Below are 23,740 nucleotides of genomic sequence, written 5' to 3'. Positions count from 1 at the left end.
TCAGTGATGCCCATGAGGCCACCACGCCCCGTGCAGAGTGCGCCCTGACAGCCGGAGGAATCGGGAAGCCACTGTGCCTGTAGGCATGTAATATGGCCTCGACTATCCACTTGGATAGCCTCTGCTTAGAGAGCGCCAGACCCTTCGTCGGTCCTGTGTGGCACAAAAACAGGGCGTCACTCCTACGGAAGCCCTCTGTACGCGACACGTACACCCTGAGGGCGCGAACTGGGCACAAAAGTTCCGACCTCTCACCATGGCCCGCCTCGAACGCCGCAAGGCTAAGGGGCTGGTTGACGAAGGTAGCAGGGAGGGTCTTCGGGAGGAAAGAGGGGTTAGGCCACAGGGTGACCCCACTGTCGCCGGAGTGCCACTGCAGGCACTCCCCACTGACTGACAGCGCGTGCAATTCCCCGACGCGCCTCGTTGATGTAATGGCCAGAAGAAAAGCAGTCTTCAGGGAGAGCCATGAAATGTCTGCTGTGGGCAGGGGCTCAAACGGTGCGTCGCAGAGAGCCTGCAGCACCAAGTGAAGATCCCATGTGGGTACCCGGCTCCGTCGGGGGGGTCTCAACCGGAGAGCACCCTTCAAAAAACGTGCCACCAAGGGGTGGGACCCCACGGTCCTTCCCCCAACTCTGGCATGCTGAGCAGAGATGGCAGCTGTATAGACCTTGATGGTGGCAGGAGTAAGACCCTTATCAAACAGAGACTGGAGGAACAGTAGAATGGTCGGCAGGGGGCAGCATGTAGGCTCCTCCCCCCGAGTTAAGCACCAGTTGGCGAAAAGCCTCCATCTGTTGGCGTAGAGGGCATTGGTGGAGGGTGCCCGAGAGCTAGCAATGGTGTTGACCACTGCCGGCTCGCAAAGACCTAGCAGGGGGTCCGGCCCTTCAGCGGCCACACCCAGAGCTGCAGACGGGCTGGATCCGGGTGCCAGATCTGCCCTCCCAGCTGTGATAGCAGGTCCGTCCTCACTGGCAGGCACCAGGGGTCGCCGTTCAGAAGTTGCAGCAACTTGGGAAACCACACTCGGCCCGGCCACCGAGGGGCGACAAGCAGCAGCCCGTGGTGGTCCATCGCAACCCTGTGTAGGGTTGGCACAATCAGCGGCAGAGGGGGGAAGGCATACAGCAGTTGCCTCGGCCAAGCATGCGCCAGCGCATCCTGGCCCAGGGAGCTGGGGCCGTGGAGGCTGAACCACAGAGGGCAGTGTGTCGACTCCTGGCAGGCAAAGAGGTCCACCTCTGCCCTGCCAAAACGTTCCCAGATGGCGAGAACCACCGCTGGGTTGAGTCTCCATTCCCCGGGATCGGGGTCCTGGCGGGACAGCAGATCCGCCGCCCTGTTGGCGGTGCCTGGCAAGTACATGGCACGCAGGCTCAGGAGATGTCGATGGGCCCACCGCAGAAGTTGGCCGGCCACTTCCAAGCACTGAAGGGACTTGGTGCCTCCCTGGTGGTTGATGTAGTACACTACCGTAGTGTTGTCCGTCCGCACCAGAACGTGTCTGCCGGCCAGGCCTGGGAGGAAGTGCTGTAGGCCGAGGAACACAGCCCGTAGCTCCAGCACGTTGATGTGCTGCTGTCGCTGCCCTAGACTCCAGTGGCCTCTGACGGTCCGGCATTGCCAGACTGCACCCCAGCCTCCCAGGGAAGCATCCGTGGTGATGACCTCCCTCCGGGAGGGGATAGCCGCCAGCGGAATACCCCGCAGAAGGTAAGCCCTCCTCCTCCATGGACGGAGGAGCCTGACAAAAGTATCCGTCACCTTCACGAGCCTGTGCCCGTGCAGCACCGGGTGGAGGTGGAGATCGTTGAGCCACCTCTGAAGCGGGCGTAAGTCCAGGAGTCCCAGCGGGACCAGAGAGGAGGCTGCCGTAAGCATGCCCAGCAGGCGCTGAAAGGTCTTCAGGGCGAGTGACCTGCCCCGTCCGAAGTGGCCAAGCAGCAGGCAGATGTTGTGGATCCTGGTCTGGGAGGGGGTTGCCATCAACGACCTCGAGTCCAGGTGCATGCCCAAGAAAGTCGTCTCCTGGCTGGGCACCAGCGAGCTCTTCTTGTAATTCACCCTGAGCCCCAGCTCTGCGACATGTGAGAGCACAGTCGCGATGTCGGTGCGGGCCTGAGCTGCTGACCGTGAACAGACGAGCCAGTCGTCCAGGTAAGGCAGGACACGCAAACCCCTTGCCTGAAGTGGTGCCAATGCCGCTGCCACACACCTGGTGAACACACGGGGTGCCAGCGATATCCCAAAGGGCAGAACATTGAACTCGAAAGCCTGGCCCTCGAAGGCAAACCGCAGGAACTGCCTGTGGTGTGGCGCAATGGGAACATGGAAGTAGGCGTCTTTCAGGTCGACGGTGGCAAACCAGTCGCCCGCCTGGATGTGGTGTAAGACATCCACTGTACGCAGCATGCGGAATCTCATGGTCTTTAAGTGGGAGTTGAGGGACCTCAGGTCGAGGATCGGGCGGATACCGCCGTCCTTCTTCGGAACCAGAAAATACCTGGAGTAGAACCCACCTTGCTGTCTCTGCCTGTCGACGGGAGAGATTGCTCCTTTCTCCAGGAGGGTGGAGATTTCCTGCCGGAGGACGAGGGACTTCCCCGGATGGCTCACGGTGGTGTGTTTGACCCCATGAAAACGCGGCGGTCGGCGGCAGAACTGGATGCGGTAACCCTCGGTGAGGGTCACCAGCACCCAGGGGTCTGGGGTCAATGCTTTCCAGCTTTGGAGCTGTTCGCTGGAGAAGCGGCCGACCGCTGGCGCGCTGATGTCAGCGCCGTCCAGAGCGCCCCCGTCGGTCACCATGGGGGCGACGAGGAGCGGACTGGGTGTAGGGGGCGGCACCGCGGGTCCGGGAGGTGGTGGGGTGACGAAAGTCATCAACCCGTCTGGTCCCCTGGCGGGTGCGTGGCCGAGACAGAGTCGGTGTGGGCCCCCTGGAGGACTGGGCAGTATTGCCATGGCGGTGGACCTGGCGGAGGCCAGCGAACTGCCGCCGCGCCTGGACGACCTGGGCACTCCGGTCCAGGGCTTGCTGAGCGGCCTCGCCAAACAGCTCCCCGGGGACAACAGGGAGAGAGCGCAGCACACGGCGGTCGGGCTCGGCCAGAGGGGACTGTGCCAGCCATATCTGCCGGCGGGCGAGGGTGAGATACGACATCAGCCGGCCCAGTTCCCGCGACGAGTAGGCAAAGGCCTGGAGAGCCGCGTCGCACAGCTCCCGTGATGCCGCGCTTGTCCCCTCCAGCGTCTGGGCGAGGGCCAGCAGCAGATGGGACATGGAATTGTCAATACGACCCATTCGTGCCGCCGTGTCGTATCCCCGCACGATGAGGTCGTCGGTCGCACGGCATTGGGTGCGGGGGCATCGGGCGTCAGGCCGCAGAGCCTCGTTGGGCGAAAGGACGAGGGCAGCCACGGAGGGCTCGATGTTGGGCATCTGCTGGAGGCCGTAGGTAGGGGCGTCCTGCATTGCTGCCAGGGCCCTGCAGTCACCAGGGAGGTGGGAAAGGCGTCTGGGGTCCGCCCAACACCTCTGTAACTCCTCGATGTATGGGGCCGAGGGCGGAACAGACAACGAGGAAGGCTGTGTGGAACCTCTGAAGAAAGCGCTCTGATGCTGGGCCACCGGGGGCGTGTCCAACCCCAGACGGGCCAATGCAGCCCTCAACGTTGGCTGGATGGATGAGCGTCCGCCTTCCGACGCTGACACGGTGCCACGGCTGGTGGCCTGGGAACCGGCCAGAGAGGTGGGGTCGTGACCAACAGACCCACCGCAGTCAAAGCTCTCCGACGCCCGGATCGACAGTTCATCCAGGCCGCGTGCATCAACGGCCGGTGACAGAAGCGGTGGTGATGGTGAATGGTCGGGCTGCCAGGCAGAAGGGGTGGCTGCGGGAACACTGCTGCCCTGTGGCGGAGGCTGGAGATTCACCAGCAGGGCCTTCATCTCCTCCAGCTCGGTGGACATCGCTTCCACCTTCCGAGCCAAATCGTCCGAGCGCTTCTTTTTCGCCTTAGAAGCGGAGACGCGTGGGGGAGCCCCACGGCGCTTGCTGGGCCCCACTGCTGCAGCCGGCACCATGTCCTGTCCCCCCGAGGCCCGGGGGATGTCAGACGGAGGATCCAACCGAGCCAGCCTGGCGGTCCGCGCAGCCACACTCAGGCACATGCAGTCTGCGCAGGCCATGTCCGTCAGCCCCTGCCGCAGGTGATCAATACCCAGGCACGAGGGGCACTCGCGGTGGCCGTCCTCCGGCTCGAGGGGGGCCCGGCAGTTGGCGCAGCGAGAGAATAGGTCCATGACACCTGGCTGGCAGAAGGGAACTTAAGAAATAGGGCGGGAACACCCCAAGCAAGTATCCCAAAATAAATAATCAGGCGGCAATGAAAAACGACCGGGCGAACACACCCGTGGTCGGGAATATTAACAAGGATAGGTGCCGTGCGCCACAGCGGCGAGAAACACCGCTTTAATTTAAATGAATGAAAACCGCTTACCTAAGCGGCAGCAAGCTGGCCTCCCGCGGCGAGAGCACCGCCTCGGAGGGCTAGTCAGCTAATTCCACCGAGCGAGAACACTCAGCTTAACGGAGTAACAGCAATATAAATACAACACACAAGACAGCCGGCCCGTGAGCAGGCCGGAGACAAGGCTACACAAAATAAGGCGGTTGATATTATTAACAAGGATAGGCGCCGAGCGCCACAGAACTGATAGAGCGGCGAGAAACACCGCTTTAATTTAAATGAATGAAAACCGCTTACCTGAACGAAAGCAAGCTGGCCTCCAGCGGCGAGGACACGCCTCGGAGAGCTAATCAGCTAACTCCACCGAGCGAGAGCGCTCAGCTTAACGGAGTAACAGCAATATAAATACAACATACAAGACAGCCGGCCCGTGAGCAGGCCAGAGACAAGACTACACAAAACAAAGCGGTTAATAATGTTAACAAGGATAGGCGCCGTGCGCCACAGAACTGATAACAGCGGCGGGAAACACCGCTTTAATTTAAATGAATGAAAACCGCTTACCTGAACGAAGCAAGCTGGCCTCCAGCGGCGAGGACACGCCCCGGAGGGCTAATCAGCTAGCTCCACCGAGCGAGAGCGCTCAGCTTAACGGAGTAACAGCAATATAAATACAACATACAAGACAGCCGGCCCGTGAGCAGGCCGGAGATAAGACTACACAAAACAAAGCGGTTGATAGTATTAACAAGGATAGGCGCCGTGCGCCACAGAACTGATAACAGCGGCGAGAAGCACCGCTTTAATTTAAATGAATGAAAACCGCTTACCTGAACGAAAGCAAGCCGGCCTTCAGCGGCGAGGACACGCCTCGGAGAGCTAATTAGCTAGCTCCACCGAGCGAGAGCGCTCAGCTTAACGGAGTAACAGCAATGCAAGTACAACACAAGACAGCCGGCCCGTGAGCAGGCCGGAGACAAGACTACACAAAACAAAGCGGTTGATAATGTTAACAAGGATAGGCGCCGTGCGCCACAGAACTGATAACAGCGGCGAGAAACGCCGCTTTAGTTTAAATGAATGAAAACCAATGAATATAGTCAACAAGAGAAAAGAATTGGTGGACTTAACGCAGTTTCTTGGAGGATGCGTAAGCACAGCCCCAACCCTACGGGTAACGAAACTAACACGCGTTTGTCCAATTTCCAACTCGCAACCTGCAAACGCGAGAAGATGCAAGAGGTCACTTCCTGGGTTTACCGGTCTTTTATGCCGGGGTCACAGGGTGACGTCACCCAGGTCACACGTGACTTTGTTGTTACTATTACTCGACCTGCACGTTCGTGTGATGGATATCCATGTGCTGAAAGCACCGCCTCTGGCGGTCAGGAGAAACGAAATAGAACTCCTTCCTGTCTCCCCAGTGTAGGTTTTATTGCATGACTGGCATGGTATTTTAGATATGACATTGCATTTATTGTGTTGGTCGATTTTGTCCTTAGGGTGAACGAGTAGCTGTCTGTTTGGTATGTGGTTTCACAGGTGTTTATCTCATCTCATCTCATTATCTCTAGCCGCTTTATCCTGTTCTACAGGGTCGCAGGCAAGCTGGAGCCTATCCCAGCTGACTACGGGCGAAAGGCGGGGTACACCCTGGACAAGTCGCCAGGTCATCACAGGGCTGACACATAGACACAGACAACCATTCACACTCACATTCACACCTACGGTCAATTTAGAGTCACCAGTTAACCTAACCTGCATGTCTTTGGACTGTGGGGGAAACCGGAGCACCCGGAGGAAACCCACGCGGACACGGGGAGAACATGCAAACTCCGCACAGAAAGGCCCTCGCCGGCCACGGGGCTCGAACCCGGACCTTCTTGCTGTGAGGCGACAGCACTAACCACTACACCACCATGCTGCCCCACAGGTGTTTGTATGTTGTGTTTTTTTCATGGCTCATAGGATTTGTTCTGTAACTCCTCTGACATACGGTAGAGTCACTACTGCTTTGCTTTCTTGTTTTTGGGTTGTCTGTTTTCTTCCTTTTTTCGTCTGTGTCTTTTCTTTTTTTTCACTTGTTGTGCGCCGTTGTGTATGGCCCATGGTGGATATTGACATGTGATCAAAGCTTGCCATATGTGTTGTTCTTCTGTTGCGCATTCTGTGGGATCGGTTATGATTGCTGCACGTTTGTAGAGTGTTCTGACAACTGACAGTTTGTGTGCGATGGGGTGTTCAGACGTCCAGAGCGGATACTGATCAGTATGCGTCGGTTTTCTGTACAACCCCGATTCCAAAAAAGTTGGGACAAAGTACAAATTGTAAATAAAAACGGAATGCAATGATGTGGAAATTTCAAAATTCCATATTTTATTCAGAATAGAACATAGATGACATATCAAATGTTTAAACTGAGAAAATGTATCATTTAAAGAGAAAAATTAGGTGATTTTAAATTTCATGACAACAACACATCTCAAAGTTGGGACAAGGCCATGTTTACCACTGTGAGACATCCCCTTTTCTCTTTACAACAGTCTGTAAACGTCTGGGGACTGAGGAGACAGGTTGCTGAAGTTTAGGGATAGGAATGTTAACCCATTCTTGTCTAATGTAGGATTCTAGTTGCTCAACTGTCTTAAGTCTTTTTTGTCGTATCTTCTGTTTTATGATGCGCCAAATGTTTTCTATGGGTGAAAGATCTGGACTGCAGGCTGGCCAGTTCAGTACCCGGACCCTTCTTCTACGCAGCCATGATGCTGTAATTGATGCAGTATGTGGTTTGGCATTGTCATGTTGGAAAATGCAAGGTCTTCCCTGAAAGAGACGTCGTCTGGATGGGAGCATATGTTGCTCTAGAACCTGGATATACCGTTCAGCATTGATGATGTCTTTCCAGATGTGTAAGCTGCCCATGCCACATGCACTAATGCAACCGCATACCATCAGAGATGCAGGCTTCTGAACTGAGCGCTGATAACAACTCGGGTCGTCCTTCTCCTCTTTAGTGCGAATGACACGGCGTCCCTGATTTCCATAAAGAACTTCAAATTTTGATTCGTCTGACCACAGAACAGTTTTCCACTTTGCCACAGTCCGTTTTAAATGAGCCTTGGCCCAGAGAAGACGTCTGCGCTTCTGGATCATGTTTAGATACGGCTTCTTCTTTGAACTGTAGAGTTTTAGCTGGCAACAGCAGATGGCACGGTGAATTGTGTTCACAGATAATGTTCTCTGGAAATATTCCTGAGCCCATTTTGTGATTTCCAATACAGAAGCATGCCTGTATGTGATGCAGTGCTGTCTAAGGGCCCAAAGATCACGGGCACCCAGTATGGTTTTCCGGCCTTGACCCTTACGCACAGAGATTCTTCCAGATTCTCTGAATCTTTTGATGATATTATGCACTGTAGATGATGATATGTTCAAACTCTTTGCAATTTTACACTGTCGAACTCCTTTCTGATATTGCTCCACTATTTGTCGGCGCAGAATTAGGGGGATTGGTGATCCTCTTCCCATCTTTACTTCTGAGAGCCGCTGCCACTCCAAGATGCTCTTTTTATACCCAGTCATGTTAATGACCTATTGCCAATTGACCTAATGAGTTGCAATTTGGTCCTCCAGCTGTTCCTTTTTTTGTCCCTTTAACTTTTCCAGCCTCTTATTGCCCCGTCCCAACTTTTTTGAGATGTGTTGCTGTCATGAAATTTCAAATGAGCCAATATTTGGCATGAAATTTCAAAATGTCTCACTTTCGACATTTGATATGTTGTCTATGTTCTATTGTGAATACAATATCAGTTTTTGAGATTTGTAAATTATTGCATTCCGTTTTTATTTACAATTTGTACTTTGTCCCAACTTTTTTGGAATTGAGGTTGTAGATTGTTATTCTGATGTCTCCGTCGTCTGTATGGTGAATTTTTATGTCCAAAAACGCTATTGATTTTTCTGTTTCCTCTCATCTCATCTCATCTCATCTCATTATCTGTAGCCGCTTTATCCTGTTCTACAGGGTCGCAGGCAAGCTGGAGCCTATCCCAGCTGACTATGAACGAGAGGCCGGGTACACCCTGGACAAGTCGCCAGGTCATCACAGGGCTGACACAGAGACACAGACAACCATTCACACTCACATTCACACCTACGGTCAATTTAGAGTCACCAGTTAACCTAACCTGCATGTCTTTGGACTGTGGGGGAAACCGGAGCACCCGGAGGAAACCCACGCGGACACGGGGAGAACATGCAAACTCCGCACAGAAAGGCCCTCACCGGCCACGGGGCTCAAACCCGGACCTTCTTGCTGTGAGGCGACAGCGCTAACCACTACACCACCGTGCCACCCCCTGTTTCCTATTCATGTGTAAATTTTATGTTGCCGGTGTGGTCTATGGAGTTGAGGTGATCAGTCAATTGTTGAGTGCGTCCGACTTTTACTTTCTCCAGGATGTCATCTACATACCTCCTCCGTAATGTGGGCCTGCATTCTTCTGGGGCAGATGTAATAGCCTCTCTTTCAAGGTGTTCCATGAAGAAGCCACACATTATGGCGGAGAGTGGGTCCCCCATCGCAAACCCCTCCTTCTGCCTGTATATTGTTCCGTGGAACTGGAAGTATGTGGATGTGGCAATGAAACTGAGCAGTTGACTGAAGTCTTCTACTGATAACTGTGTGCATTCCTCAAGAGTCTTATCTGTTTTGAGGTGCTGTTGTACGATTTGCAATGTAGCAAATCGTACAACCGGGGTTTTTGTGAATAGGGAGACAACGTCGTGTGATATTAAAATTTCGTCCTTCTCCACTTTTATCTTACTGAGTTGTTCTGCTAGTTGTTTTGAGTTTTTGCAGTGTTGTTCTGTTTGGCCCAGCAGTGGTTTGATTATCTCCGCAAGCGCTTTAGACAGGTTGTAGGTGACTGATCCGATACTGTCCACAATCGGATGTAACGGTGCTCCTGGTTTATGTATTTTTGGTGTGCCATAGATCCAGGGGGTTATGCTGGCTGTGGGTATTAAGTTGTTGTATGCCTGTTTTTGGCACGCCTCCGTAACATCAGCTGATTACAAAAGCACGTCACACACCAACATCCGGGTGACCCTCTGATGAAGACGGAAGTTACACCGTCGAAACATGTCAGGTAAAGGAAAAAACTTTTACATGTCTGTAACAAAAACTAATGACTTGATTTAATAAGAAGACATAATGAACATGACACATCTATTATAGTGTGCTGATGTTGATCACTGCTGATTTGCATATACGAGTGTGTACAGTGGAGTGTACTAATGGAAGAAGTGCAATCTTTCATTTCATTTCATCATCTCTAGCCGCTTTATCCTTCTACAGGGTCGCAGGCAAGCTGGAGCCTATCCCAGCTGACTACGGGCGAAAGGCGGGGTACACCCTGGACAAGTCGCCAGGTCATCACAGGGCTGAGACACAGACACAGACAACCATTCACACTCACATTCACACCTACGGTCAATTTAGAGTCACCAGTTAACCTAACCTGCATGTCTTTGGACTGTGGGGGAAACCGGAGCACCCGGAGGAAACCCACGTGGACACGGGGAGAACATGCAAACTCCACACAGAAAGGCTCTCGCCGGCCACGGGGCTTGAACCCGGACCTTCTTGCTGTGAGGCGACAGCGCTAACCACTACACCACCGTGCCGCCCATGAACAGAACAATGATCAGTAAATTTTTGCGGGTCTTGTTTACAGCTCGGTTCTTTTGTCAAGCATGTTTTTTTTTTTTTTTCAAGTCAAGTCAACTTTATTGTCAAATATGCTATACATGCTCGACATACAGCACAGATGAAATATCAGTCCTCTCTGACCCACGGTGCAAACTGGCAATGCAATAAATAAAAATAGAATAATTGAACAACAAACAATATAAACACTCTAGATAGGAACTATACAGACTAAACACTCAAACAATATAAACAGTATAAATAAACAGTATAAACACTAGATAAGAACAAGACAGACTAAACACTCAAACAGACAATATAAACAGTATAAACACTCTAGATATTAACTAAACACTCATACACACACACATAAATTGGTACAAATAACCAAACAGTCAAGGGCACTTGAGGTATAGCAGGTAAACATGAAATAAGCAGAATAAACAAACTAGCAGCTGTTAAGGTGAGGTAGTGTGGAATAGTGCAAATCGGCGAGGTAAAGTGAGATGTGCGGTCCCTGAGTTCAGTGTGTTAATGGCAGGGCTTTGAACCGGTTCAAGGAACGAAAACCGGGAACTTTTTCTATTTCACATGGAACAGAAATGAAACCAGAAACTTTATTATTTTTTATGCTCCGGAACAGAAACGCTTATTAAAAATAATGGTAACCAGTTAATACCAGTTTTTATTTCGTTCCTCAAAGTTTCCGTAGCCTACAAATAAAAAAAGTCATTCTTCTCCTGCGCAAGTTTCTATGACCCGCTGGGGTTCACTTCCTGTGTGACGTTCGCTGACTGAATGGAGAGAGCGGGAGGGTGGACTACTATCACGTCTCCACATCTTAAATAAGAGGTAAATATTGCAGTCTATCGTTATTCAAAAACGTCAATTTCAAACACGATATCAATATATTTGTCCACGTTAATGAGAGGCTCGCGAACATTAAATGACGTTAACCTCTGTTAGCCTATCAATGCATAGGGCCTGACTAGCCTTTGGTAACGCACTAAACGAATTCTCTTTCATTTTTGGCACTTTTTCTGTTTGTGTAGATGGGAAGACATACTGAGAATCCAAATCGCCAACATTTGAAATAATAATTGTTTTGAATTATTTCTTATCTTATTTAATGAAGGCTGTAATAGAATTAGCCTACATTTGGCTTAAGCTGGATGAGACAGAGACATAATTTTATAGCCATTTGTTAAACAGCTGACAGGGAACGTAATTAACCGTTCCGGGAACGAAATTTTTTTGTTCTAACCGGTTCGGGAACGTCTATTTAATGGTGGAACCCAAAACCGGAAACGTTAAAATTCCGTTTCTGTTCGGAACGAACCAATAGGAAAAAAATTCTGGTTCAAAGCCCTGGTTAATGAACGATGAGATGTATGTATATGTGTGTGTGTGTGTGTGTGTGTGTGTGTGTGGGACTGTGAGGATGACATGTCAGATGTTGAAGGGGTGTTTGCGAGCAGAATCTGTGGCAGGGGGCAGAGGTTTGTTGTTCTAGTAATATACCGTAGGGTTTAAATGGAAGTAAGTGATAAGAGGACATCCCTGCTGTCTTGGGAGGTGTTTGTCTTCCTGTCCCTTGAGTCACTTGTCTTATCAGACAAGTTTTGCTTAAGTGTGTGTGTGTGTGTGTGTGTGTGTGTGTGTGTGTGTGTGTGTGTGTGTGTGTAAGTCAGGAGGTGGGAACTTTGGAGTATAAAACTACACCTACAAAACCATCCTAGTTCAGATTCCTTTGGCAGCACAAGAGCCCGCGAACACGTTTGGGCTCGCTTCGTTCTCGCTCTCATACTTTCAACCGCTCTTTATTTTATTCTCCTTTTCATCATCTTTTGATTGTTTTCCTTGAACTTATTGCTGGTACTACGTGCATGGATGGAGGTATGGCTCATATTCAGTTGAGTGTTTGTGTTTTGGCCACCTTACTGGATTTTTTTTTTCCTTCCATTTTGCACTTTTGATTGTCACTTTTTATATGGTTTCTGATCAAAAGTTTCAGTTGCACTTGTAGCGTGTGCCAATTTTTCTGCATTGCCTTAACTAATGGCTATAATCATCATCACCATGCTTCAGTTCATGTTTAAAAGATGCTAATTTATTTGCGACTTTTTTTCGAACTGCTTTTGGTTGTTTTTGTACAGCGTTGCAAAGAGGGTCTCTGGATCGTAGTGCCCTTTCTTGAAATTTCTTACTTCTGTATGCTGGAGACCTTGTTACTTTGTATAACCTGTTTTTGTGCCACGCACAGCTCTGTTGTACATGGACACATTCAATTCATAACTCACTCGATAAAGGTGTTACTTGAGCATGTCAAGACTCACAGCACTTGATTTACAATATACAGTAATCGCACTGGAATTCATTGACGCTCACTTTCTGGAGAAAAGATAAGTCGGAGTGAATCAATGAGCATCCGACAGTCACGCACTGATCTCTTGTTGTTGAGCTTATTGTTGATGGTGACCAGAAGTATTACTGGTGTTTTTGCAGCAATAAGCTGTGCATTGCTGGGCAAGTGGGGGCGAGTGACATGCCGCTGCTGAGCTTCTCCTGCCTTTTACCCCTCCCTTCCTGTCCCTCTCATCCTGCTCCAGATGGGATTATTATTGTTATTATTCTCTCACCCGCTCTCTCTCTCTCTCCCTCTCTCGAACACAGCCACTTGTTCAATCTATCCAGAGAACAGACGAGCCAAAGCGAGAGAGGAAGGGATGTAGGGAAGAAAGCGTTTTGCTGATAAGGCACTGAACTAAAGAAGAAGGCAGGCTTTCATGTCTCATCAGAGCAACGAGTCTCATTCTCACGCTTGAGCAGCTCTCGTGAGGAGATAAGCCTAAGGTGGAGCTGGGTTTGGTCCTTCTTTGAGGGGTCGTTCTGTTGTGACCCCATATACGTTCGGATTAGCATGTCTGTGCTGCGGAGGAACAGGAGCTCCAAGCGCTCCTCTGAATCTGTCTATGACATGCTGCAGCTGGTGAGCCAACCTTTGTGTGTGTGTGTGTGTGTGTGTGTGTACATGACTGAGCATGGGTGCGTGCTATGGGGAATGTTACGTAACCTCTCTTGACCTTTTAAGTCTTGAACGTGTGTGTGTGTGTGTGTGTGTGTGTGTGTGTGGTTTTATATTTTCTTATTCTTGATCTCGCTCTCAGAGAAAAATTACTTGCTGTAGTTCCAAAAGATCTGTCAGTGTATCAGCTGCTTTTCGTTCTACTCTCCAGTGGCTGTCTGAGCAGTTTCGAGGAGACAGTGATGGGCTGTCAGTCTGTCTCTGTGTATTAGCAGAGAGGCCACGCTGCTGGCAGCCACATGTGTCCTTTGCTCCTGCTGTCCTCGTGGATCTGTTCCACGTTTGCTGTTGGTCAGGCTGGGTAAAATAGGCTTGGGTGGGGCCTGAGTTATGGTGTCATATCCTAACAGCCAGTGTGAAATATTCTTCCATCCATCCATTATCTGTAGCCGCTTATCCTGTACAGGGTTGTAGGCAAGCTGGAGCCTATCCCAGCTGACTATGAACGAGAGGCAGGGTACGCCCTGGACAAGTCGCCAGGTTATCGCAGGGCCCACACAAAGACACAGAACCATTCACACTCACATTCACACCTACGGTCAATTTAGAGTCGCCAGTTAACCTAACCTGCATGTCTTTGGACTGTGGGGGAAACTGGAGCACCCGGAGGAAACCCACGTGGACACGGGGAGAACATGCAAACTCCACACAGAAATGCCCTCATCGGCCACGGGGCTCGAACCCAGGACCTTCTTGCTGTGAGGCGACAGTGCTAACCACTACACCACCGTGTCGCCCCCCCAGTGAGAAATATACACTCGTAAATCTGTGTCGTAAATTTTCATTTCATGCCAGGTTTATATCATAAGGCTATACGCATGACTTTGCATTAGTTGCATTATAAAATTGTGTTATATTCCTTAACACAACATCACTGTCATGTTTGAGGGATCAAAATCTTGTGTTTGTACACAATTAATAATATAGTATTTAAGATGTTAATGATATAATGGGTGGTGTAGTGGTTAGCACTGTCGCCTCACAGCAAGAAGGTTCTGGGTTCGAGCCCAGTGGCCGAAGAGGGCCTTTCTGTGTGGAGTTTACATGTTCTCCCCGTGTCTGCGTGGGTTTCCTCCGGGTGCTCTGGTTTCCCGCTGTTGGAGCCGTTTTTGAACTCTAAGTTTATGAATTTATTTAAATTATTTCTGTTGATAAGATTCCAATGCAATACAATTTGTTAGTGAAATACTAGATTCATGGTTTAAAGTTGTGAACAGTGAATACGTTGCCACGTTTAGTTTGGTGATGAACGTGATTACCATGTCATAGCCAATTGTCTGGCAGACTAATTGAAAGATCGATAGACGTCTGGTTAACATGTGATATAGAGCCAGCCCAGTTGTAGCAAGGTGGGCGGTGAAGTGCAAACAGTTTTCAACCGTGTGTCCGCGTCTATGATGGAGAGCTTGTTTTGAGTTATTTGGAAAATAAACCACTCTTTTTATTTTTACACGCATGTTGTCTGTAGTACTATCACTGCTCCAAGAAGCCGCAACTGAAAAGCCGTGTCTACACCCTCACAGTCCAAAGACATGCAGGTTAGGTTAATTGGTGGCCCTAAATTGACGGTAGGTGTGAATGTGAGTGTGAATGGTTGTGTGTGTCTCTATGTGTCAGCCCTGCAATGATCTGGCAACATGTCCAGGCTGTACCCCGCCTCTCACCCATAGTCAGCTGGGATAGGCTCCAGCTTGCCCATGACCCAGTGCAGGATAAGCGGTTACAGATAATGGATGGATGATATAATGATATCTGAATGACGTTTTGTCGGTTCTGTGAAACAAAACTATTCACCTACACCATGGGCAATTTTCAGCCCTAATTTGGGCAGCATTCAAATATCCATCTGTCTTGCCAGATCTTGTGACAAGCCCCAACTGATTTGGCATAGTTTTTTTTGTTTGTTTGTTTGTTTGTTTTAAATACCGGATGCCCTTCCTGACACAACCCTCCCCAATCTAGCCAGCCTTGGGACCAGCACCAAGTAGGCACTGGCTTGTGCAACCCCAGTGGCTGGGTAAAAAGTTATTACCTAACCTGCATGTCTTTGGGAGGAAACCAGAGCACCTGGCGGAAACCCACGCAGACACAGGGAGAACATGCAAACTCCACACAGACAGGCCCCTGTCGGCCATGAGGCTCGAACCTGGAACCTTCTTGCTGTGAGGCAACAGTGCTAACCACTACACCGCCATGCCACCCATAACAAAGCAAAATAAATCCATACTACAAAAACAGCGGGTGGCACGGTGGTGTAGTGATGAGCACTGTCGCCTCACAGCAAGAAGGTCCGGGTTCGAGCCCAGTGGCCGGCGAGGGCCTTTCTGTGCGGAGTTTGCATGTTCTCCCCGTGTCCGCGTGGGTTTCCTCCGGGTGCTCCGGTTTCCCCCACAGTCCAAAGACATGCAGGTTAGGTTAACTGGTGACTCTAAATTGACCGTAGGTGTGAATGTGAGTGTGAATGGTTGTCTGTGTCTATGTGTCAGCCCTGTGATGACCTGGACAAGTCGCCAGGTCGTACCCCGCCTTTCACCCGTAGTCAGCTGGGATAGGCTCCAGCTTGCCTGCGACCCTGTAGAACAGGATAAAGCTGCTAGAGATGATGAGATGAGATGAGACTACAAAAACATAACCATTTCGCATTCTATCTGTCAGTTGTTACAGCTGTTTTTTCTCTCACTCAGGCTATATGCTGCTTCTAATGGAATTTTGTGTGTGTGTGTGTGTGTGTGTGTGTGTTCGTATTTCCCCCTTTGTGTGGACCAGATATTGACATCCCACCTTTCTTGTGAGAACCTTTTTGGTTGTGAGGACCTTTGCCCGCACAATTGCTCACAAAATTCATCTCATTATCTCTAGCAGCTTTATCCTGTTCTACAGGGTCGCAGGCAAGCTGGAGCCTATCCCAGCTGACTATGGGCGAAAGGCAGGGTACACCCTGGACAAGTCGCCAGGTCATCACAGGGCTGACACATAGACACAGACAACCATTCACACTCACATTCACACCTACGGGCAATTTAGAGTCACCAGTTAACCTAACCTGCATGTCTTTGGACTGTGGGGGAAACCGGAGCACCCGGAGGAAACCCACGCGGACACGGGGAGAACATGCAAACTCCACACAGAAAGGCCCTCGACGGCCAGGGGGCTTGAACCCGGACCTTCTTGCTGTGAGGTGACAGCGCTAATCACTACACCACCGTGCCGCCTGCTCACAAAATTATTGCTTAAAATCGAGGCTACTGACCTTAATTATCATCATAATGATCATTTTTGTGAAAAACTTTTTTTCAGTCCTCACCTTAGTGGTTAATTTACATGTACGAATGTGTGCCTGTCTTTCTGAGCCACTGCACTCTCTTAATCCCTGACATTTTGCACATTAGGAGAATTTTTGTCATTGGTCAGTGCAAATTTTGAAGGGAAAATCACTCGAGGGAAATGGGGACAGGGTTTAGACCTTCAGGAGGGAAAATTTAAAGCACTCTGTTTTTAACCAATCATTAGCGACCTGCGCTTGTCCACTAAACTCAATTAACAACTGTACCTTAATTTTCTTGCACATTGCACAGTAGTATCAAGAGCTACTCAATAATTACATTTTAATCGCCACTTTTCCTTTAACTTTTTCCTTTGTCTGTGCACAGCCTCACAAGGTATCGAAGACATTCTGCGTTTTCAGGAAATTTGCAGTGAATGTCCTTATGGGGGGGGGCATGGTGGTGTAGTAGTTAGCATTGTCACCTCACAGTGAGAAGGTTCTGGGTTTGAGCCCCGTGGCCGACGGGGGCCTTTCTGTGCGGTGTTTGCATGTTCTCCCCGTGTCCGCGTGGGTTTCCTCCGGGTGCTCCAGTTTCCCCCACAGTCCAAAGACATGCAGGTTAGGTTAACTGGTGACTCTAAATTGACCGTAGGTGTGAATGTGAATGGTTGTTTGTCTCTGTGTCAGACCTGTGATGATCTGGTGACTTGTCCAAGGTTTACCGCACCTCTCGCCCATAGTCAACTGGGATAGGCTCCAGCTTGCCTGCGACCCTGTAGAACAGGATAAGCGGTTACGGATAATGGATGGATGGATGTCCTTATAGGTCTCAAGTGCTTGCTGATAATTTCCACTTCTCCTGTAACAGCTTGCCACCATCATCTGCCATACATCAAGATTTGGCTGAATGAGTGTCACACTTTCAAAATACTGAATTGCCTTTTCACAAAACTGTATCAATATAACATGCTTTCAACCATTTTGACAGAAAGTATCTGAAGGGCTCAGTAGTAGTGGAAGGCTTGTAACTTGTCACCTTCATTGTCATGTAACTCTCCCAGTTTGGCCAGTACATGAGGGTCAGTGGGAGTGACAATGATCAGCTGCATGAGCCACTCAATAGCCCTGTGAGGATCCTCCAACATCTCATATAGGCTGGCCAGCTGATACATAACTTGAATGCTGTTCCTAAGGATGGCATGGAACTTCAGGTAGCAGTCGAGGGCTTCTTCCTGCCACCCCAGTTCCTTATCGGTCAACCCTAAATTATGGCCTAATGGTTAGATAAGCAGCTTTGGGACCAACAAGTTGCTGGTTCGATTCCCTGGACTAGCATGAATGGCTGAAGTGCCCTTGAGCAAGGTATCTAACCTCCAACTGTTCCCTGGGCTGCTCTGCATACGGTATGTTGTATGTCGTTCTGGATAAGAGCATCTGCTAAATGCCATTAATGTAATGTAAAGAGCTTCTGTGCAGGATGAATCGTTCCGCAGTGCTTGTTTATAAAACTCTGCTGCTTTCTCATAGTTCTGCTTCATAAACACTGTGTTGCCTTTATTAATGAGGGCAGCAGGATTGTAGTGGTCAGCATTCATGGCCAATTCAGCATAGTGATCAGCTTGGTCAAAATCCTTCTCCAAGAAGTAGAGAAAGGAAAGGCTGATAGCAGCAGCACTCTTCACCCAACTGCCCTTCTCAAAGACTTTCAACGTGTCCACTGCCTGGTTAAAGTTCCTCTGTCTCAGGTAGGTGGTAGCTTTGTTAATCTTTAGCTCATTGGCCAGCTCCACATACTGTGAACCTTTAACCGTATCTACACACCAGTCAAAACCAGCTGAAAAAGTGGACTCAATGGCTGGAGCAATAAGCTTTGCTGAAGTCTTGATGTACTTCTCAGCTAGAGCTTTTCTCTCACTCAGCCCATGTTTACATTAGACCGTATCAGCGGATCATCAGATTAACGTTTTTAAAACGATTAGTGTGCACACTGCAACAACAATACACGATTTGCGTGCACACAGCAATACCAATACACGGATACGCTCGGCTCCGCAGGCATCCTGCGCTCCAAATCACTCCGCCCTGAACAGCGAGTGCCCTCTGGAGGGTGCGCACTCCGGCCTTGCGCAGCTCACAGAGCGCGCGAGTGAAGTGAACAAGCAGTGATTCGGGACTGAGCCGCTGTGTGTGTGATCCCCGCGCACATCACTTACCACTTACAAGTGGAAGGATGGCAAGCCTAAAGACAATCATAACTACACAATGGGCAGTATTTGCATCAGTATTTGCAGTATTTTCATACTTTTATACTCTTTAATGAAAGGTGATACAAGGCGGAAGTCCGCGCCGTTTTTCAGCAGTCGCGTCGCATGACCAACGCCAGCGAATCAGGAAGGTGGATGTCACAGTGACGTTGTCCAATGAGATGCCAGCTAGAGCTCAGCACAGCGTATCCACGTATTCTGAATGTTTACACAGCACCGGAGCTGACACGATCTGGATTGAATACGTGGACGCTGGCGGATTCCCGTTTCCCGGCGTTTCCAGGCGGTTTAATGTAAACGGACAGTGCATCCGCGAAGAAAACGAGACAGATATGGTCTAATGTAAACGTAGCTTCAAAAGCTGATCGTTTTTGATGGCTTCAGTCAGTAAGCTTGTATGGGGTCATCATTTGAAGGGATATACTTCTCTTCCTCATCAATGCCCAGTTGCAGTGCCTAGTTTCTGGAAAGATTTTTTCATCATTTTACTGTCTCCAATTAGTCTGGTTAACACCAGACCATATCACAAGTGGAATATGGTCTGGAATCCGCCTATTGAATTTCTCGTAGGGGAGGTGTGGTTTACGATTGTCAACGGCCGTTTATTGGACGTTGCGAATGTCTATCATTTGGCGTATACGTAGCCCATGGCCAATCATGGCAGTTGTATCCGGTGACGTAGTTAGAGTGACGAAGAGGCGAAGAAGAGAAGGAAAGAGAAAGAGAAGGCAAAACAAAAATAGGAAAACAATGGCACCGAACGATTACTGCCGTTTGTGCAAGACAAATATGAGAGAAGCTAGACCCTCCGTCCAGCTTGATCGAAAGTTTTTTTCAGATCGGAACGATTGTGCAAAACAGCATGGGATTTCCCAGGCTAGTCTCCAATGGCATAGTAGCATAGAATTAGGTTGAAGCCTGTCTTTATGTTGGGGCTCACTCATAATGCGTTCAAAGGAGGTTATGGCATCCAAGTACTGGCCCATGCATACGAATGCAATACCAATGTTCTGCATAATCTTAATCCTCATATCCATGTGTACAGCCACAGCAAGTGCTCTGTCGGTGGCCAGAGAAAGCGCTTTAAGGACAATCTGAAAGTCTCCTTGAAAGATTTCTCATCTGACATTGAGTCCTGGGAGTCTCTGGCAGCAGACCGACCAGCCTGGTGCGGTCTCATCTGGCAAGGAGCCAAAGCAGCAGAAGAACAGCACACCTCCATGGCTGTTGCGAAGCATCAACTTCACAAGGCAAGAGCATCCAGTACCCCCTGTGCCCCACCCACCCACTGGTGCCCTACCTGTGGGAGAGGGTTCCTCGGCCGGATTGGTCTCATCAGCCATTTTCGGGTCCACACCAGATTGACTTCAATCTGACCAGTGGACATGATCACCTTCGAAACGAAGGATAAACATCTGTGTGCACATTAGAAATTCAATCCAAAACCATACGATAAAATTTAATTGCCATGGGGTAGTTCTTCTGTTTAAAGTAGATATTAGCTATGTTCAATTTCAGTTGGCCTGCATTGTTGAACATCTTGTTCTTCACAACGACCTGGTAAGTGTTCAAGGCTTCTGTGTTCGTGTCATTGTTAGCATCCTGATTTGACAAATTAAACAGCGCTGAATCGGTTAAATCCAGATTGATATAAGTGCCAGTTTGCTCTCTTTGTCTCAGCAACACGCCTTCTTTTCTACCAGCTTCTTTGGCTTTTTCTAGAGCCAGCTGTAACTCAACATTTGCATGGGCCATACAGCTCTCCTCGATCAAGTCATTCACTTTCCTTTCCAATATCTTAATCTTCTCTTCTGGCGTGTCTTTATTTATTTATTTTTTCTTCTAACGGAGGAGCTGGCCCTCTTGATTGTCCAAATGGATCAAAAGTAGAGCCGTCTACTCAGAGGATGAGTATCCTGCTGCTTGCATTGCAGTCATGGGACAGGCAGCCCTATCCTGCACTGCCCCAGCCTTCCCATTGATGAACCCACAGTTGTCCGTAGGCCAAAAGACGTTCCTATGGGTCTTCCACCAACAGCATTGCCAGGAAATTTTGCAGTCGTAGGTGGTCATCTGCCATGACTCGTCCTCACAGCTTGCTGAAAGCCAATATCATTGTCCAGCTCATCCGAGTCGAATGTAGGATTGTAGTCACTGTAACCTGAATACAGATCTTCATCCTCAACCACAAGATGAACGTTCTCCATCATGATCTTTTAACAAGAGCACAAAATCAAATAAAAGCTACAGCTTTTGTGACGATAATGTGGCCTATTAGTTCACGATAAAAAGAAAAAAGCTAACACGGGTACACAAAGCTGTGCCATTGCTTGGATACAGCTATCTTCTTTCTCTCTCTCTCTTTTGAATAAAGTTATTCTACTGAGCAGCAAAAAGAAAACAGGCCACGTCCTTGATATTCTCCGGAGTAATATAAACACACACATGTAAACTCTCTCATATATCCCAGAGGAAAATTCTTCAGAGCAGTGATTCGAAGAAGTCGTCTTGCATGTTAAGGCATATGATTTACAGATTTACACGCTGCACGGTCACGTTAAGAAATGTAATTTTCTGTTGGCTATTTGCTTTGTTCTCAGCTTTAACTTTACAGTTCAGCTGTGTGTGTGTGTGTGTGTGTGTGTGTGTGTGTGTGTGTGTGTGTGTGTGTGTGTGTGCGTGCGTGCAACATTCTCTTTCAATTACTGTAAATGCACTAGATACCGAATCTAATCTACTCAGCTTTTATCTATGACATACAGAGAATTTCAGGATACAATCGTAAATATTTTAGTTTGGACAGGGAAAATCTTGTTGTTGTTGTTGTTATATCCAGAGCAAAAGGTTATTTGAAATTAATCATGGCGCTCCACCCATTTTTTTTTTCATTGTCTAATATGTAAGACTGCATGTTGAGTTAAAAACAATATCAAAGTCACTTTTTTTTTTTTTTTGAGCTGCTCCTATTTTCAGTTGTTAGTGAAGTTTTCTGCTTTAAACATGACTCACTATAATTAACTGGAGTCGGGAGTGTGTGTGTGTGTGTGTGTGTGTGTGTGTGTGTGTGTGTGTGTGTGTGTGTGTGTGTGTGTGTGTAAAACTTAAAAAAAAAAATGCTAGTCCACATTTTTGTCTTTGACCTTTTGTTCCATAAATTGTATGCAGCTACCAATGAACCATAAAAATATTCGATAAAATCACATTCATAAGAATCATGCACATGGGGGCAATCAAGCACTACACTGCAAAAACTAGCCATCCTAATATAAGGAAAAACATAAATTTGAGAACATTTAGACTATAATCAAGTGAAATAATCTGCCAGTGCAGTAAGATAATTACACTTGGTAAGACATCTTAGAATAAGTCTGTTGCAATCTAGAACTAGGTTTAATAATCTCAAAATTGGTGTCTTGTTTTCTTCGAATAAGAAATGCTAGATCGTTTCAACTATTTTCAAGATATTTTCACTTGCTAAGATATCATTTTTTGCAGTGTAGCAGGACTTACATTCTCATTAGATTCAGTGGAGTTTAAGAAGCGCAAGGCATATCCTCAATCAACATTTATATGCTTTTTATATGTAACACAAATTGCAATTAGTGGATAAAGTAATTTAGTGGAGTTTAGCATTTGAGGGTTAAAGGAACAGTCCACCGTGCTTCCATAATGAAATATGCTCTTATCTGAATTGAGACGAGCTGCTCCGTACCTCTCCGAGCTTTGCGCGACCTCCCAGTCAGTCAGAGGCAGTCAGACGCGCTGTCACTCCTGTTAGCAATGTAGCTAGGCTCAGCATGGCCAATGGTATTTTTTGGGGCTGTAGTTAGATGCGACCAAACTCTTCCGCGTTTTTCCTGTTTACATAGGTTTATATGACCAGTGATATGAAACAAGTTCAGTTACACAAATTGAAACGTAGCGATTTTTTATGCTATGGAAAGTCCGCACTATAATGACAGGTGTACTAACACCTTCTGCGCGCTTCGGCAGTGCATTGATACTAGGGGTGGGCAAAATTATCGATACGGCGATATATCGCGATACTTTGTCTTCCGATTCAATATCGATACTCAAAATTTGAATATCGATATTTTTTCAAATAATAAATCATGTTTCAGACGGGTTGTAAATCCAGTACGACTTCCGCACCTCCGCTCCGCAAGGTGTCGCTGTGCTGCTACCTCACTGCAAGGCACTCTTCGTCTTCTCTTTTTTTCCTGGTGGTTGCAGTGAGGGAAAAAAAAACAAGCAAGCATGGCTGTTAACGTAAACCTAGAGACGCCGCCGAACTTTAAGGCAGATGTTTGGAGGCACTTTGGATTCCAAAGGAAAGGAGAAAAAAAACAGTGAGCTGGACAAAGAGTACTCACTTTGCAAAACCTGTTTCACTCCAATTAGATATTCAGGTAACACAACAAACTTGCGAACTTACTTAGCACGACACCACCCCGACATATTAGCTCAGCCGGAGCCACCGAAACCCAACCCGAAGCAAACTACACTGGACAGCGCCAAAGTCCTCCCATCTACTTCAGTGATGTGTGACTTACTGTAACTGTGAACTTAATTTTGTCATTTAAGACCAAAGGCAAGAAGCTGCACTTTATTTTGCATTTTCAATTTTAGTGTGTGTGAGACACTGCATTTTATTTTGAGTATTTACTCAAAGTTCAGAAGAAACGTGATTCACTGAGGTTTCAATTCAGTTTCAGTGTGTGGACACTGACCCACACTGCACTTTGTTTCATAATCGTGCTCAGGGAGACTAAGATGCCCACTGCACTTTTCACTGTGTTCCAGACAGTGTGTTGTTCCTGCAAATATGTTGTAACTTGCGCTTGTATAGTTACAATAAAATGGCATGGATAATTAGAATTACATTGTTTTGACTCAGTTTGTCCCATGAATTATCACTATCATCTGATGTACATACA

The 23,740-nt window shown here is 48.2% G+C and overlaps 1 protein-coding gene and 1 pseudogene across 1 annotated transcript in view; one reads left to right on the top strand and one right to left on the bottom strand.

The window, feature by feature from the left end:
• tiam1a (TIAM Rac1 associated GEF 1a) overlaps window positions 1–23,740 on the top strand; it is a 178,012-nt gene that overhangs the window by 120,255 nt on the left and 34,017 nt on the right. The gene's annotated exons all lie outside the window — the stretch shown is intronic.
• LOC132873762 (intraflagellar transport protein 88 homolog) lies at window positions 16,898–21,013 on the bottom strand (annotated as a pseudogene).

The sequence above is a fragment of the Neoarius graeffei genome, chromosome 25 (genome assembly GCF_027579695.1).
Source record: "Neoarius graeffei isolate fNeoGra1 chromosome 25, fNeoGra1.pri, whole genome shotgun sequence".
Classification (NCBI taxonomy): Eukaryota; Metazoa; Chordata; class Actinopteri; order Siluriformes; family Ariidae; genus Neoarius; species Neoarius graeffei.
Note: the sequence above shows the minus strand (reverse complement) of the source record. Positions and strands in the feature narration are given on the sequence as shown.